Source organism: Erythrolamprus reginae, chromosome 5, assembly GCF_031021105.1.
Source record: "Erythrolamprus reginae isolate rEryReg1 chromosome 5, rEryReg1.hap1, whole genome shotgun sequence".
Lineage (NCBI taxonomy): Eukaryota > Metazoa > Chordata > Lepidosauria > Squamata > Dipsadidae > Erythrolamprus > Erythrolamprus reginae.
This window is the reverse complement of record NC_091954.1, coordinates 28,552,446-28,570,231: the sequence shown is the minus strand read 5'-3', so window position 1 is coordinate 28,570,231 and position 17,786 is coordinate 28,552,446. Positions and strand designations below refer to the sequence as shown.

The 17,786-nt window shown below is 39.8% G+C and overlaps 1 protein-coding gene across 2 annotated transcripts in view; it reads left to right on the top strand.

The window, feature by feature from the left end:
* Window positions 1-17,786, top strand: part of PCDH15 (protocadherin related 15) — a 1,574,801-nt gene that overhangs the window by 612,996 nt on the left and 944,019 nt on the right. The window lies entirely within an intron of this gene.

Genomic DNA, 17,786 nt, shown 5'->3' with positions numbered 1-17,786 from the left:
ACATAGTAACTTCCCCTCAATGTGACTGTGAGATCCCAGCTATAAAATGAGGGTACATACTAATCTAGTTTCAATATTAACAATGTTGTGTTTTAATCATTAGATGGCCTTGACCAGTTATGGCAAACCTTTTAAGCACTGAGTGCCCAAAGTGCATGCAAGCGACCAAAGAGTGGCCCAGATATGTATGGCAGAGACCTGAAGACCAGCTGGCTGGTGGGAAGTGCACACACATGAGTACCTGAGACCCAAAATAGAACTGGGGTTATGACACGCATGCCCAGAGAGAGGGTTCTACATTAAAATGACTAGATGTCCCAAATTTGGAAGGACAGTCCCGATTTATTCTTTTTTGTCCCGCGTCCCGCTGTGTCTTTTAAATGTCTCGCTTTGCCGGCTGGAGATTCCTTCAAGCTGCTTGCCTTGAACGGCCAGCAAGCAGCTCAGCTTACAGGGAGAGAGAGAGAGAGGATGGGCAGGGCAGCTGTCGAATCCCTGGCAGCTTTTCAATAAAGCCGAAGTAGTAGATTTGCCATCCCAGCTCTCTTCTTAGTCACATGCTGCTCGGAGGCGTTCTGTTGGCTGCTGGCTGCAGAAGGAGCACGCCTGCCAGGTCTCAGAGCTAGCATCGTGAAACAGAGAGAGGAAGAGAGAGAGAAAAAGGGGAAAAAAGAAAGTACCAAATTTTTAATCAAGACGCCCCCCCCCCTCAATGGTATCCCTCTTTACTTATTAACAATGTTATAGAAGAGCAATAATAGGTTTTGGGGGAGGTAACAGTCACTCCTTCTCTGATGGCAGCTCCAAATTTGCAAAGAGGTTGCCAGTTGTGGGGTTTTTAAAAATGTAAATCTTTATTAAGGAAGAAACATATATATCTATTGCTGTATGTAGGAGGTTTAATGCATAAGCCACATGCTTGGATTCGTTCTCATGTTCCTCATCTTCAAACTACTTTTTCGTTGTCTTTTTATGTACATGTTTATGTAGGATATATATATATCCTACATAATAGATATTTACTGTCTTGGTTGAATAAAAAAAGAAAGAAAGAAAAACACATTGAGAGAAAGAAAAGTGAAGGGGGGAAAAATTAAAAAGAGAAAGAAATTTCTACTGTTTACTAAAGTTTTAAATAGTAATTGATTTATTTAATTTGAATTTCAAATTCTGAAACTAAAAGTCTATCCCAGTTGTGTGTTTTTCTACTGGCCTATTAATAGTCATTTTGCAAGTTGCCATTATGCCCGGGGATGGGAAGCTTTTTCCCTCTCTCACTGCTGTTTTGGGATATGATACCAAAATCAGGGAAGGGGGGAATCACATGTGCATGCATGGTGGGTTGTGGGAGGGGCATTAGCAATAGCATTTAGACTTATATACCGCTTCATAGTGCTTTTACAGCCGTCTATAAATGGTTTACAGAATCAGCCTCTTAAACCAGTGTTTTCCAACCTTGGCAACTTGACGATATCTGGACTTCAACTCCCAGAATTCCGGGAATTCTCCCAGGATTCTGGGAGTTGAAGTCCAAATATCTTCAAGTTGCCAAGGTTGGGAAACACTGTATTAAACTATATTATAAGAGTAGCAGAGATAGCCACGAGTTAGTAGGAGGTGGGGACTCTGAGAAGTAAAAGTCCCCTTTTAAAATCACAATGGAGATGCTTGTAAACATCTTTTTTAAATAGTAGCAAAGAAGAAAACTCAAGTTCTTTAAATTTCGGAGATGGGGGGGGGGAGAGAGTGGAATCCAAACTATTGGCTAGTTCTTTCTGTCCCCTTTCCTTACCTGCTTTCATAGTTGTGATTGGTCAAAGTAATGTGTCCCATAGGCACCTTGGTCGTATTTTCTGAGCTCTGCAATTTTTAAAACTGATTGATTGGGATGCTAACATTTTGATGGTTTTAACAGTTACTTTTTCATACAATCTTGCAAACTGAGCAATCTGATGCTGCTGTGCATACTTCTAAAATGCTTTTGAAGAAGTGCTGTTTTTGTGAGGCACCTATCTTGGACATTCAACTCAAGTTAATGTGACTCTTAAAGCAGCTGTAACTTTCTTTAGACTCATTAACATGAAACTGTTCTAAAAGAGCATAGATAAAATAATTATGCAAATATATAGTGATACCAAAACTGTAGTTAAAAACAAGATTTGCAAAGAAGGAATGATAGCTCCCATGAAATGAGTTTAAAGATCATTTTGGATATCATGAGTGTATTTGAATCATGGGAAAAATATGTTTACAAGTACTTTCTTTATTGTGGAAGCTGTTCTGAAGTACATCTAAAGAAGCTGTTTGATCTTGCTGACTGTGGTAATGAGGCTACTGAATAACGAAGACCAATGATCAGTCTCAGCAGCATTTTTCAAACTTAATTGCTGCAATTTTCATATTATTGATTTTGCTTTGAAATTATGCCTTTCAAATTTGGTAATTTGAAAATTGAAATTCTGTAGTGACACCAGTACACTAGTCTTTTACTGGTATTTTTTATTGACACCAGTTGAGTTGTCAATCAAAACCCCTTTCCTTAAAGCAGGGATTATCAATAGATAAATACACAGAAACCAAAGTCTATAGAGTCTATATATTCTCAGTCATCCAGGTCATGGTTGTCACAAAGGTGTTTTTTTCAGGAGGCAACTTGACTTTATTGGGGTTTTTTTCTTTGAAGATGTTTCGCTTCTCTTCCAAGAAGCTTCTTCAGCTCTGGCTGGATGGTGGGGAATGGAAGGATTTATATTCCTTGCAGACAGCTGATCATTGGCATCCTTTTAGAGGGTCACTTGGAGGTTTATCTGTGTCCCCAGGTTCTCCTGAGTAATGCTAATGGTTCCTATATTCTGCATTTTTTTTTGGAAATCTGTTCATACTCCCATATGTTTATTCCAAATCGCATAGGTAAAAGTCTATAGAGATTCTCAGTCATCCAGGTCATGGTTGTCCCAAAGGCAGGAGTGAAATCCAGAAGGTGGTATCCAGCAACTGCTAATTGATTTAGTTTAGTTATAAGAATGTCTGGCATGATGGTATTGAATGTTGAACTAAAGTCTACAATATTGGAGAGAGCAAGAGACAGAGAAAGAAAGGAGAGAGAGAGTGAGAAAGAGAGAGAAAAATAGAGAGAAAGAGGGGGAGAGAAAGAGAGAGAGAAAGAGAGAGAGTAAGAGATAGCAAGAGAGAGAGAGAGAAAGAGAGAGAGAGAGAGAGAAAGAGACAGAGAAAAAGAGAGAGAGGGAGAGAGAAAGAGAGAAAGGGAGGAAGGAAAATCACTAAAAAAGAAGGAAGCAGCATGATAAAAATAACAACCGAACAAACAAACATAACTGTATCTTGAGCACGAATGATGCTTACAATCTGGAATTTTGTTCACTAACCAGTTTCAAATTTTTAGCAAAATTTTTGGTCACTAACTGAACTGTTCACTAACCCAGGCGTTCACTAACCGAGGTTCCACTGTTCTTATAATGTTTATCTATCTCTGTAAACTCAACTCTAATAGGTTCTCAACAGTTGTATAAAACCAAAACATCATAGACCAGCAAAAAACAATTTTAAAAATAATGCAACAAATGGTTCTCTGATGTTGCAGCCAAAACCACCCTCTTCAGGCTCCAAAGTCACCCTATTCCAGCACTTGGGGAAACAAGCAGCTCTTTACAATCTTCTAAAAGACTAAGAAAGTTGGAGCTTTTAGAATAGAATTGAATAGAATAGAATTCTTTATTGGCCAAGTGTGATTAGACACACAAGGAATTTGTCTTGGTGCATATGCTCTCATTGTAAATAATTTAATTGCTGAATATGAAGAGAAAGGTTGTTCCTCTGGACAAGGGCTGCCTAGGTCCCGTAAATAGCAACATTTAAGGAAAAGGACCTGTAGCTAGAACATAGCAATCAGTTTGAAAATATTTTGATGCATGCACTGGAAATCTCACCATGCTAAGGCAATAAAATATTATGCACAAACTTCACGTTTTTCCCATACTGACTGTGAGGGGAAAATATCCACTAACACAACTATAGGCAGCAAAATAGCTTAAAAATTGAAGGTTAAGTTGTCTAGCACACACAGCTGTTTTTATTATCAGAAGGTAATACCCTGGGGTGAAATGCAGAATTTTTCCCTACTGGTTCTGTGAGTGTGACTTGGTGGGCATGGCAGCGGAAGCATACTGCAAAATCCCCATTCCCTCCCCACTCCAGAGGAAGGATACTGCAAAATCCCAATTTCCTCCTGACTCCAGGGGAAGGATACTGCAAAATCCCCATTCGCTCCCCACTCCCCTCGGCTTTTTCATGAGATTACTTATGATTAGTGAGAGATTAGATTATGCTGGGTCATGGCACTGCACATCCTTTCCATGCCATTAATGTGTCATCTCATGAGCCGAGGTGGCGCAGTGGGTAGAGTACAGTACTGCAGGCCACTAAAGCTGATTGTAGATCTGCAGGTCAGTGGTTCAAATCTCACCACCAGCTCAAGGTTGACTCAGCCTTCCATCCTTCTGAGGTGGGTACAATGAGGACCCAGATTGTGTGGGCAATATACTGGCTCTGTTGGAAAGTGCTATTGCTAATATGTTGTAAGCCGCCCTGAGTCTAAGGAGAAGGGTGGCATAAACCAAAATCAAATAAATAAATTTTGTCTTTTCTACACTGCATTGTATTTGTGTCTGTTGGTGTTTTCACTATCACATAACGAGGGATGGGTTCCACTTACGTTTGCCAGTGGTTTGCATCATGATGTTTTGTGCATGTGCACTCGCTCCGCACGCCCGCATCCCCTCATGTGAATTCACTTTCGTGCAGGTTCAAAAGGTGGTTTCAGCCCAAAACACAGCCGAGGAGCTGCTCAGCTGTGATTTGGGTGAAAAAATAAAGGTTGGTATTAACCCAGGGGCAGGCGGGCAGGCTTTTTTCACAGCAGAGAACAAGGAGAAGCCATCCAAACACTGAAAAAATTGCTGAAAATTCCCCCAAAAGAGATGGTGGTGTGCACGGACCAGCACAGACAGAACTGTGAAGCCATGTTCACGTCACCAGAAAGTCATTAACAGTTTGGGTGATCTGGCCCAAACCGGGAGGAAACCACCTCTGCACTTAACTAGTTAGCAGTTGTGAGAAATAATCAGCAGAACCAGCTGCCTACTTTGTGTGACACTTCCTTTGAAGTACAAGTAGAATTATGCTTTGTGATCTCTGCAAAAGAGCTATCTTTTTATTCTCATATATTTATGCTTGTCTCCTTGCATTGGCAATAAATGCATCTGAAATATAATTTTGCCAATTGCTGCTTATGGCTGCAAAACTAGGATTCTGGAAAAGGCAGATAGAAGAAGGGTGAACCTTTGAACTTTGCTGGAGGTGACCAAAAATTGGACTGCCAAAAATAAAGTCCTAGATCGAACCTCACCAAAAAATATCACTTGAACCCAAGATTGCCAAACTGAGGCTGTCATGAGCACTGACTCACTCAAAAAGTCGATCATGCTGGGAATGTTCAGCAGAAGAAGGAGCAGTGACCACCCTAGTATGCTCTGGCTGGACACTATAAAAGATGACACTGAGATGACCATTGAAGATTTGAAGGAGGCAGTGTGAGACAAAGGGGAATGGAGAATTCTGGTGTTAAGTTTCCAAATAGCATCCAAAATTAAATTAGAATCTGGGGCATAGCATTTCTCAAAGTTCCAATTTATTAGCAGAGCCATGCTGGCACATGTGTGAGAAACCCAAATCTGAAGTCCCGTGGGTTTTTCCACCCAGTTGAAAGTTCATTCCCTTGTTCCCATACCCACAAGTCTACCACATTGACCAGTCTCTTTCTGCCAACATGTCCGTGACTCCCATCAGCTTCTGAGCAGGTGGCGATCAAAGGGTGACCTTGAGAATCTAGAAATAATTTTTATGGCTACATCTTTCATTCTCTCGTGCAGCAGCCCCTCACAAATTCCCACAGCACTAATACATTCTACATTATAATATGGGGCAAGCCAAAGTCTCCAAATCAAACAATGCCTTCGGCCTGAGAGCTGTCTCATTCAGTGGATTAGAGTTGGATATGACTGATGAGTGGCTGATGATGATGACAATGGCATTTGGAAAAGCTCATGTCGCTATAAATTACAACTCAGTTTATTCATTGAAAGACAGCAGCATAAGTACATTAGAAGGTTCAATTTTAAGTTTACTCACTCATGACCATTAAGACAGGGATCCTCAACTCTCAGACCACAGCTCACTACATGTCTATGGCCTATTTGCAACTGGGCAGTGAGCCAGCACACATCATATGATTGCCCACTGCTCTCATGAGTCAAGCTCACACATGTGTTGGGCCCACCATTCATGAGATCTGGTTCCCTTCTTTCTTCACCTAGCCAGACCACCAAGCCACAAAAGTTGGGGACCGCTGCTTTAAGAGATACATGAGGAGATTTATTTATTTATTTATTTATTTATTCATTCATTCATTCATTCCTTCATTCCTTCCTTCCTTCCTTCCTTCATTCATTCATTCATTCATTCATTCATTCATTTATTTATTGGATTTGTATGCCGACCCTCTCCGTAGACTCGACCAAGTGAGCATAGGCCTGAAATTCAGACATTAGCTTTACAAAATGGGGAACACATGAACAGCACCAGTTTGGTGAATGTTGCAATCAATATACTTTATGTCACTGCATTGATATAAAGATGTACTGGTTAGAAGATGAGAGCCAAAACATATTTGCACGAGGAATTAGACTTCTTTGTTTGTAACAGGGTGCACTCATATTAATACTGCATTACATCTGTTGTGACTGCATTGGGTTCTTGGATACTATTTTCTTTCATTCGCTGCCCTCTAGAGGTAGAATAATATGCACCAAAGTGTATCCAATCACACTTGGCCAGCACATATTTTTATTCCATTCTATTTTAAAAATAATCAAGATTGCCAACATCACTTTCAGCACTTGCTCTTAATATTATCTCAAAAATATGCATGTTTTCAAAATATGTTCAAGAATAATAATCTTAAGGTTTTTTTAAAAAAACATTTAATCAATGCAAGCTTTCCAACTAAGAAAAGTCCTATTATTGTCAATATCTGACTGCACTCGAGTATTTTTGTCTGCCATAACAAACAGTTCACTAGAAATTATTGTTCTTGCTGAATAAATCCATTGCCCACCAGGCTGAAAAGTTGTAAAAAGATTGAAAATATCAGCCACATTCCTCATCTTTATCTGCTAAAAATTACAAATGCAAATCACAGTGGTCGAATACAATTGCCAAATGTAGAAGAAAGACAACAAATTTCTAATGTTAGGTTTTTAGAGCAGCTGAGCAAGAAGTATTAACTATTTCTCTCCCCCAGACTTTTTCTTTTTTTAAAGCCACTCCAGCTCATTCATCTAATTCTGTCAGATAACCACTGTATGGCCATTATCCTCTGATTCTCTCCTGCCCTTTCCTTTGACCTTACATATGGAAGCTACTGGTATCAAAGGTTATTCCTTCAGTGCTGTGTGAGCATTTTTCCACATTTTTGCAAGCTTTTGTAAAGCACTGTTCCTCCATTTTTTGGTCTGACAAATAGCTGCAAAAACCTCCTCAACGGCTTATTCCCTGAGAATAAGCCGTCTCATCTTCAAATCACAAGGTTTTTATGGATTCCGTGAAATTTTATGCAGCATGGAACAGCTATCACTATGAGTTAAGGTTGTTTGTTTGTTTGTTTGTTTACTTATTTATTTATAAACAGAAGAATGCCATTTGTCCTTTTCAAAAAAAGAAGAAAGAATGTCATTTGCCCTGCTCATATTTTCCCAGCATATTTAAACTACAATATTGCTACTTTAAAAAGTATATATATCATTGACATAATTCATATCAGCATATTTTATATGAAAAAGCTTGAATTGCCTATCTGTGAAGTCAAACTTCATACTAGACTTCAAGCATCTTGCTGTATGTGTCTCTCCATTCTTCCTGCATACTCTGGGTCCTTGGTTTCCAAATGAGACGCAAAAGTTTCCACAGTCTGTGCTGATTTGGAGAGCCATGTCATCTGCTGGAATTGTGCTTCATTAAGTCCAGGGTCAACATAGCCATCTACCAGCAGATAGATTCCTTCTGCAGCTGAGTTTTATGGGGATGCTGACTTCATTTTGAAGTTGCCAACTGAAGCTCCTGAATATGGGGAAGTGAGAAAAAATGGGAAATAAACTTAATAAACTGACTTCATTTTCTAGCAGGACTTGGCACCTGCCCACGCTGCCAAAAGCACCAAAACCTGGTTCAATGACCATGGGTTACTGTGCTTGATTGGCCAGCAAACTCGCCTGACCTGAGATAATCTATGGGGCATTGCCAAGAGAAAGATGAGAGACATGAGACCGAACAATGCAGACGAGCTGAAGGCGCTATTGAAGCATCCTGATCTTCCATAACACCTCCAACAATGTCACAGGCTGATAGCTTCCATGCCATGCCACATTGAGGCAGTAATTGCTGCCAAAGGGGCCCCAAACAACTACTGAGTACATATGCATGCTTATACTTTTCAGAGGTCCAATATTGTTTTATGTACAATCCTTATTTTTTTTTAATCATATGTAATATTCTAATTTTCTGAGATGGGGGATTTGGGGTTTTCATGAGCTGTACCTCATAATCATCGAAATTATGACAAATCACGGCTTTTGCTATCTTGCCTTACATGTAATGAGTCTCTCTCATATATTATGTTTCATCTTTTAAGTTGCCTTAATGAAATAAATGAACTTTTGCACAATATTCTGATTTTTCGAGTTTCACCTGTACACGTATCATGTAACCACAGGGGAGTTTCAATGCCAAATTTACACTATCCCATTTCCAGTCCCTCCAAATGTTATTTTTATTGCAAGCCAGTTCAGTAACCTTTGTAAAAACTCTCTCTTGGCTGAGGAGCCTCAGAAAGGAAATATTACTACATGCCATCTTCCCTCCATCTTTTTCTAACTTTGGGAATTCCAGCTCTGCTTTTGCTGCTATATTATAAAAGAGATACATTATGTTTAAACAAGTGCCTATTTTTCAAATCAAAACTGATTGCCATTCCTAATCTCAAGCATTTCTAAATAGGAATAAAGAATAGGACAATCAGACATGATTGAGAAGACTCAAAGATAATCTTACTGGTAGGGAAAACAATTACATAAATATCAGAAATATCTCTCCCTCTCTCTGAAAGAAGACTATGTGGAAATGCTAATTCCTGTTAATTTCAAGCCCAATTACTTTCTCCAACAGTAAAAAAAATATCAAATTCTCTCAATTTAGCAATACCAATAGCACTTATATACCACTTCACAGTGCTTTTATAGCCCCGTCTAAGTAGTTTACATATTGCCCCCCAACAATCTGGGTCCTCATTTTACCGACCTCAGAAGGATGGAAGGCTGAGTTAACTCTGGGCCTGCTGAGATTTGAATTGCCAAATTGCAATCAGCAGAAGTAGCCTGCAGTCCTGCAATCTTAACCACTGCATCCTGTCACCAAGGTTTAACAACCAAGAGCCAGTTTGGTCTAATGCTTAAAATGCTGGATTAGGAGCAGTGAAACCAAAGTCCTGCCTTATATAGAAAAGCCAGTTGGGTGATTTTGAGCCAGTTCATCTCTCTTAGCCCAAGGAATAAAGCTATGATAATGTACTTTACCAATGTCAAGCAAACATGTTCTCCAAGTTGAATGAATTTATCTTTCTAGTTGATAGAAGTCCAGACTGATTTTAACCCTGTTGTTCTGCTCAAAAACACACCCTAATGTTCTGTTCCCGGGTTTATTTGACCTGGACCTCAAATTGTTCATTTTAGGTACTTACATTTGGTCTTTTTGAAAGCTTTTTTCATTTGGAAACATGTTTGAACATTTCTGCACCCATTGAAATGAAAATTGAAATGAAAAAAATTAATGCTTATTGGTTTATTTTGCTGATAAAATATGCCCCCCCCGTTTTTGTGAAATTATTTTCAATTTATAGATAGTTTTGCTTGCAAAATGCGTTCTATTTTACTAAAGTTGGTGTTGGATTGGTAGCTTGAACATTTCTGAACATAATGATATGAAAATTGATCTGAAAAAAATTATGCTTATTTGTTTATTTTGTACATAAAAGTCTCCCCCCCACTGTTTTCAATTATTTCAATTTATATAAAAATTATGCTTGTTAATTTCAAAATTATATACTTGTTTTTAGTAAAATGGATTTCTTTCATAAAATTAGTTGTCTGGCTATCATGTGCTTGCTTTTCAAAAGGATATTCCAAATATTTCTAGCCAAATATATATAAAAAGTGAAAACAATGGCACACAGCAAGGGGGGCCGTTTGTGACCAAAATAAACAAATAAGCATCACTTTTTTCAGTTCATTTCTATTTTTCTTATGATCAGGAATGTTCAATTTAGTGTATCAAAACTTCTGGGGGGAAATTCCTTAGAGATTTGTAACCTAAAAAAATATAAACTCACACGAAATGCTGAAAAAATGGGGGGGGGGGCTTTTTGATCAACATAAAAATATAAGCATCAATTTTTTCAGTTCAATTTTCATACGTTCAGAAATGTTCAAACTAGTTTCCCAGTGAAAAAAGTTTTCAAAAAGACCAAAGTTAAGTACCTAAAAGATTTTTTTTTTGTTTCAGGTCAAATAGACCCGAACAGTACAAGTGTAGGTACAATTTTGCACAGAAAAAAGTTAGCCCCTGTTCTGTCGGGCTCTCTGATAGCCTCCCGAAAATTCAAGGGTACAAATTTCAGACACACACACGTTTGAAAATTCAAAACAATGTTCTTTATCACAAAATTCAAAATAAACAAAGCACTCTTTTTGTATTGCAAGGAGCACTCTTCCCAAAACAACCGGGTAGTCTGTACAATTTCCTTTAAGCAGTCATTAAGTATTTTGCTAGCAGCTGTGAAGAAACTTCACACCCCTTCCTCTTCCAACGAAGTGAGACACACACACACGTTGCTCTGCTTTGGTTTCAAAGGCGTGAAAAAGCAACAAAGTCCAGCAACACAAGATTCCTGATGAACTCCGATCAGATATTCTTCCACAATGGCCAAACCCACATGCTGCTATTTATAGCAGCAGTCCTAATTACTGGATCCCCACCCAAACACAGGTGGCCTCCCTTATTTCCTGTACTATGTTCTTACTTGGTCTCTTCTACGCATAATTCTGCACTTGCGTGGGTCCAAAATGTCATCATCTGAATCAACGGAAGGTAAGGGAGATTGATGGGCTGTGTGCCAAGCCCTCCTATGCCAATTCACTCCCACCTTCTTCGTCCGAGGAAACTAAACTCTGAACTGATTCTGTCGGCAATAACACAAGCCTGCGACATGTTGAATTTCCCCCTGCATCCACCTCCCCATTCCCTGGGAGCTGGGCCAGAGCCAACCACAACAGCCCCCACCCCCAAAAAAATATTTTTATGATGATCAGCAATGTTAAATTGAGTAAATCAAGATATTAAAAATGTTTCGGATTTGGAGCCTAAAAAAAATTTAAAGTGAAAATGGTTGCAAGCAGCCGGGGGGGGGGGGGAGGCCTTATTTCTGATTTTAAAAAACCAATAAGCATCATTTTTTCAGTTCATTTATATTTTTCTTATGTTCAGAAATGTTCAAACTACCAATCCCACAGCAATTTTAGTAAAATTGAATGCATTTTTCAGGCTAAACTATCTATAAATTGAAAAAAAAGTTCACAAAACGGGGGGGCTGCCTTTTATGATCAAAACAAACCAATAAGCATTATTGTTTTCAGTTCAATTTTCATATCATTGTGTGCAGAAATGTTCAGACTACTTTCCAAGTGAAAAACGTTTTCAAATTGACCAAACATAAGCACTTCAAATGAAGAATTTTTGGTCCGGGTCAGGGTGACCCGGGAACAGAACTTTAGGGACTTTTTTTTCAGCAAGAAAGAAACCCTCTACCCCCACCCCCAAAATTTTCTCATAGAGAGAACCCCTGAAATGATGCAAAGGCATGAAATTTCAATTTTCAGATATGCAGGGAAATTTTTTTACAGGGTCTCAAACTTTGATTTCGGGTCTCACAGACCCGAACAGAACAGCAGGGTTTTAAGCCATAAACAAAACACACACATGCACAAACATACACATGCATTTCCCCCCAGAGAAAGGGGGGGAGGGGAGAGACACACAGAGAGAAAGACAGAGAGAGAGAGAAAAAAATAGTACATTCACCCTTCCAGATTTATTCTTTAAATTCATCTGAATTTAATCTGAGGTGCTCTTAGTTCTTTCTTCAGGGTTTTGGTCCAGTTTGTTATATTGGGATGAATGTGTTGCCAGACTATAGTACTTCCTACATATCTGTCACCTGATGCAAACAATAATCTTATGTCATTTTCCTTCAGACTTTCTGCATTGGTGCTTAATTCTTTAGAAAGAAGAAAGAACTTTGATCTGTGAAGTTCTTAAATCATCTCCTAATCCTCCATTTCCTCTGTACCAAACCTAAATAAGTTTGAAAAAAATCATTTGCAAACTTCTTCAGAATGGCTGAAAATGGCAGGTATTCAAATTTCAGAATGTGTATGCAAAGGTGAATCCTTTCATTTCCTTTTCTTCTTTTCTTACCTCTCCCAATTAACACAAGCATAAGTTTCAAAAACACTTGTTGGGTGTGCCCAACTAAGTGGGCATGGCTGATTGTGAGGGCGTGGCCATCTTGAAGCCACTCCCCAAACTGTTGGTATGTTTCCTATTTGCAGTGAGTACACTGGGCAGAAGTGACATGGGCCAGCCCATTACATTTTCCAGGACAGCCCCATTGATTCCTATGGGAAACATTGTTTCATCTTACAAACTTTTCTACTTACGAACCTCGTCATGGAACGAATTAAATTCGTAAGATGAGGTACCACTGTATATGAGACATATTATGTAAAATAATGTAGTAAAACAGGATGACAGGAAATTCATAGGACTGACCAGCCAGATAGGCAGGCAGGTGGCTATAAAGAAAGAGGCATAATAAACAAAACCTGCCAAATGTAATTCTGCAACGATATATTTCCTTGGTGACCTTGTTCTCTTTTGTAAGATCAAGCAAGTCCAAAGGCTGCATAATCTTATTTTCCTGCTATCACAATTTTGACAGTGTTTATTTCTTCACTATGGCAGTTATGAAACAGACAGAAGGATTTCACAAAGTGCTTTGCACCTAATTATAATCTGGGCAAGCCAATATATGACATGTCATATGCTTTTATTGCTGCCATCTGCATGCTTTCCTAGGATATGTCAAAAACTTTGGGTCAAGAAGTATCTTTTAAAAACCGCTGAATTCATTAAATATCACAGTGTGTTTTTATCACTTGAGCTAGTCTGACTCAAATAAGTTAGACTTTTGTGATATTGATGAGAAATATTCATTTCTTTGAAAAATCAAGGAATTCTTATTAAATCTTAGGTAGTTCAAACTTAGTGACCCACATTTCCTATTGAAATAAATAATCCTCATAATTAGAGCCTCTTGAAGAGCCATGGTGGCACACAGGTTAGAATTCAGTATTGCAGGCTAATCTTGCCAACTGGAAGCAGTTTGATTCTCACCAAGCTCAAGATTGACTCAGTCTTCTATCCTTCCGAGGTCAGTGAAATAAGGAACCAAATTATTGGGGGCAATATGCTAACTCTCTAAACTATTTAGAGAGGCCTGCAAGCCCTGTGAAGAGGTATACAATGTTCCCTTGCCACTTCGCGGTTCACCTTTCACGGACTCAGTGTATCACATTGGGGGGGGGGGTTGTAGAAGGTGTGTTGCACAGAAGCTGGGTGGGTATGTCAAAATCAGGCAGGGGGCTGCGGCTCCAAGAAGGAGGAGGGAAGAGGAAGTGCGCGGAGCCGGCGGTGGGGTTCTACTGCGGGTGAGTGGCTGGCCGGGGGTGGAGGAGGCCTTGGTGGCCGGGATTCTAGGGCTGCCTGGGGGTTGGGTGGCTGTGGTGGAGCCAAGGGGGAAGCGAAAGGCACCATCTCTCTTGCCCGAATGTCTTTGGGAGAAACACGAACGGTAGGAGCTGAAGCCTGGCCCGAAGTGGGCAAGTAGCAAGTAGCGAAGTAATCCTACTTTGCGGATTTTCGTTTATTGCGGGTGATCCAGGAACGTAACACCCACAATAAATGAGGGATCACTGTAGAAGTCTTAAGTGCTATTGCTATTAAAATCAATAAAATTAACTAATTGTAAATCAGGACCATTAAAGATTAATGGTCATGGAGGTGGTAACAGTAGGTTGTGATATCTATTGTACTTTCTCTGCAGGTGTCCTATGTTCTGTTGCTTATTGTTTCCTTTTGTATCTTGTTTCCATCTTCTGTTACAATGCTTGAATTTTAACTGCATCCATTCTTATCTGTGATTGAATCTTACACCACACCAAATAAAACATAAACCATTATAACACAGAAGACTGAGACATTTTGAGACAAATAATAAATTAATAGAATTATATTAGCTTGCAAGAAATTTAGCCAGGAGGAGATTCCTAAGAAGGTCTCCTTCCCAAATTAAGTTTATTTCCCATTTTTTCTCATTTCCCCATATTCAGGAGGTTCAGTTGGCAACTTTAAATCTCAATCAACAAATGTTCTGTCTTACACTGACAAAAAGAATCAGAACACAAAATACAAGCTTGGAGGACACAACCTTGTAGATGACCCTCACTCTGTCAAGGACCTTGGAGTACTCGTATGATCTAAGTGCCAAAGCCCACTGCAACAATATTGCCAAAAAGTCACTAAGAGTAGTCAATCTAATCTTGCATAGTGTCTTCTCTGGCAATATTACACTGGTAATCAGAGCATTCAAAACATTTGCTATACCAATTCTCGAATACAGCTCACCTCTCTGGAACCCGCACTGCATATCAGACATTAATACAATTGAGAGAGTCCAGAAATATTTCATGGGAAGAGTCCACCACTCCTCTGCTCACAACAGAATACCTTATTCCACCAAACTTGAAATCTTCGGCTTAGACAATTTAGAACTACGTCACCTTCAATCTGACTTAAATGTAGTTCATAAAATATCTGCTACAATGTCCTACTTGCCAATGACTACTTCAGCTTCAATCGCAACAATACATGTGTGTACAATAGATGCAAACTTAATGTAAATCATTCCAAACTCGATTGAAGAAAATACGACTTCAGCAGCAGAGTGATCAATGCCTGGAATGTACTACCTGACTGTGGTTTCTTCTCCAAACCCCCAAAACTTTAACCTTAGACTGTCTACTATTGACCTCACCCCACTCCTAAGAGGTCTGTAAGGGACATGCATAAGCGTGCCATTGTGCTTAACGTCCTTGTCTTACTGACCTATTGTCTTCATTTATCTGTACTCACTTTATGTTTATGTTTATACCTATATCTGCTATCTTGTACAAACCAACAAACCAAAAAGCAATAAATAAACTAGAATCTAATTTTGAATACTTTATGATAGAAATGGTATTTCCTGTGTATATTTGGTTTTCCATTAAGGGCAATTTTTTAAAGAATTAATGAGTTCTAATGTTTTAAAGAGAAAACTAACGGTTTTTAACCCAATATAGAGGGAGGTATAATTTGAGCAGATGATTAGAGATCTGCTATTAAGCTCTCAAAAAATGCCCAGTAATTTCTTCTCTCACCGCCTGAAACACAGAGAAATATTGGTCTGTAGCAGAAGCTTGTTTTCCCCTAAAGACAGAGGCAGTAATAAATTGCTGACTCTCTCCAGCTCTCAGACTTTGGGGAATGTCACTACATTGGTTCAAGTTCATTTATTCCCATACAATCAGCATCATTGGGCACGTGATTGGATCCTTTTCCAGTTCAATTGCAGCTACCAGGATTCACATTTAACCTAGTTTTGTACTAGAAACCTGAGAGCCTTGCGAAGCTTGTAGATATGGAGACAGCAGGACAATTTCTCATGGCCTAGAACTTTTGTTTCTTTTCATTTCTCAGGTCTTAGGTTTTCTTCTCTGTAGGAAGAATCCAGATCTTCACTAGGGCTGCTGTGAAATTAATGACTTTCTAGTTTTGTTTTGTCTTTTTTTTTCTGAATTCTTGAGTGGTTGATGCAAGAATACAGGACAGGACATTGGTTGGATGCATTGATTGAATAGAATGATATTGTGATCATTTGGACATTATTGGTACTGACATGTTTGAAGGTCTGAGGTACAAAAAGTGTGGTTTGGAAAGGTCCATTTGGTTCCTAAAAATCTTGTCAATAGAGATAATAGTGACCTCAAACCAAACACAGTGGTACCTCTACCTAAGAGCACCTCTACTTAAGAACTTTTCTAGATAAGAACCGGGTGTTCAAGATTTTTTTGCCTCTTCTTAAGAACCATTTTCTACTTAAGAACCCGAGCCCAGAAAATTTTCCCGGGAAATTTGAGAGTGGCACGAAGGCCCGGCCAGTTTCCTGCCATTCCACCTTTAATCCCGGACATCTCGGGCTTTTCTGGGCTGCCAGAGGAGCCTTTCAGTGGCGCTTAAGGAGACTTTGGCAGCCCAGAGTGAACAGAGCATTTTCCTTTCTCTGGGCTCTTGGAGAGGGAATAAACAACTTCTCTGTGGTGACTCCCTTGTGCTGCCTCCCATATACCCAGCGTTGGTTGCCTCCCAGAGCATCTGGGCACAGAAAGGCAAAAGGGGGCACTTCGCCCTGGCCTGATCAACTCAGCTTCAACCAAACCAAGAAGTTACCAGGAAGAAAAGGCGCCGGCTACAAAGTGAGTGAGCGAGAGGAGAGGGGAGCCCTTCAGCATGGGAAGGAAGAGGAAGCAGGTAGCAGCAGCAGCAGCAGCAGCTGCCTTTTGGTCAAAGGAGCAAAATGTTCCCCCCTCTTGCCCACCTGGGTTTCTCTCTTTGGTGCAGTGTATGGGAGGCAGCCTCGTGCCAGTGTATGGGAGGCATGTGCTCTTCCTTGCAGCCTCAGAGTCCCTCTTTCTTTTTTAAGTCTTAAAGTTTTGTATTTTTTGATTCCCCTCACATCGCCTTCTTCCTTCAGCAGCGACTGTCTTCCTCCTCTTCTTCCTCCTCCTCCTCCCACCCAAATTCCGAGCTTTTATTTCTTTCCTAATGGGTTTGCACACATTATTTGCTTTTACATTGATTCCTATGGGAAAAATTGCTTCTACTTACAAACTTTCCTACTTAAGAACCTAAGTAGGTCCTTAAGTAGAGGTACCACTGTAAAGTGGCACCTCGGTACTCGACCACAATTCGTTCCAGAAGTGTGGTCGAGAACCGATTTGGTCGAGTACCGAATTTATTTATCCCATAGGAAATAATGGAAATGGATTTAATTGGTTCCCAGCCCCTGTTAACTCGCTGGGAACCAATTAAATCTATTTTCTTTATTTCCAATGGGATAAATAAATTCGCTACTCCAAGCTGCAGGAAAGGTGGGGGCTGCTGCAATCCCGGCAGCTTTGGGGGGCTCCTTTCCTCATTGCTTTGTTTTATTACCTGTAAGGAGCTTCAAAAACTTTTTTCCTGTGGCTGCAACAGCGGCGATTTCCCTTCCAGTAGCAAGAGCGCCGGGAACGTCACGTGATGAAGGGAAGCCAGCGGAGCCATCTCAGCAATTGCTGCCGCTCCAGCAGCTTCTCTTCATTACGTGACTTCCCGGGGCTCTTGCTACTGGAAGGGAAATCGCCGCTGTTGCAGCCACAGGAAAAAAGTTTTTGAAGCTCCTT